Source organism: Apteryx rowi, unplaced genomic scaffold (genome assembly GCF_003343035.1).
Source record: "Apteryx rowi isolate R43461 unplaced genomic scaffold, aptRow1 scaffold_33, whole genome shotgun sequence".
Lineage (NCBI taxonomy): Eukaryota > Metazoa > Chordata > Aves > Apterygiformes > Apterygidae > Apteryx > Apteryx rowi.
In genome coordinates this window covers 4,418,995-4,420,089 of record NW_020449752.1, presented here as the reverse complement: position 1 = coordinate 4,420,089, position 1,095 = coordinate 4,418,995, and positions in this window count along the sequence as shown.

The window sequence follows — 1,095 nt, the reverse complement described above, 5'->3', positions numbered from 1 at the left end:
CCAACCCCATCATCACATCTCCATCCCCATCCCCATCCCCACCACCATCTCCATCCATCTTATGGCCCCGAGTCCGTCACAGCCCAGGTTCAGGCCTTGCCGTCAGCCCCCACCTTTCCGCTGTCCCCCTCCAGCTCCCTGCGGGGCATCCAAACCCGGCTGTTCCCATTCCCGCCCCCTCCATCCCCATCTCAACGTTCCCACCGACAGCTCCCGGGTGCAACGGGAACGTGGGCGCACCCCGGCCACCCGCCATGGCCGGATGATCCGAGGCGAATCGGGACCGCGCCTCGGCAGATCCCCTTCCGACCAAGCAGCCGAGCGCCAAAATCCACCCGGAAAGCGGGGGAGAAACCCTGACCCCGGCCCCGGGCCACCCCGTTCCACCTCTGGAACGGCACGGAGGCGGCGAGAGCTTTCTCCGAACCGGGAGATTATTTTTTTTCCCTTCTTTTTGCTTTTTTCCCCCCTTTTTTCCCCCCCCACTCCGCGGCGGGAGCAGCGGGCTGCGCTCGCGGGAACAGGCTGCTTTTCAAGCATCCCTCGAATCTCGCCGGAGCCGTTCGCACCCGGCTCCGCTTGGCAGAGCCGGTTTCTAAGTACTGCAAATGCCACCTCATCCCACCAGCGCCGGGGAAAAAATAGCTCCTCTCGCGGGGCCGAGCTGCTCTAAAAAATCCGCTTTCCAGCTTCGCCGGCGTTCCGGCTCTTTTTTAACCCCCCCTTCCCTTTTTTTTTTAGCACCTCGGGATGCTCCATGCTCCGGAGCGAGGCATCGTCGCCCCGGAGGTGCCCGGCCTCGGAGGGCGCCGGCGACGAGGAGGGAAACGCAGGATCCGGGAGGGTCTTTTGGTCTCCGAAAAGGGACTATCCGGATTTTTTTTTTTTCCTCCCCCCATTCCTGCTCGCCGGCCCTGGCAAAGGCGCCGGGCGCCGCGTTTCCCGCTGCGGAGGAGGGAAGCGCCAAATGCCAGAACATTTCTAATCGTTAATAGCGTCTTGAGGCGCTTCCAGGCCGGGCGGCTTGGAAAAAGGGGGGGGGAATTTGGGGTGTTTTTTTTTTTTTTTTTTTCCCCTGGAAAAAAGCAGGCCCAG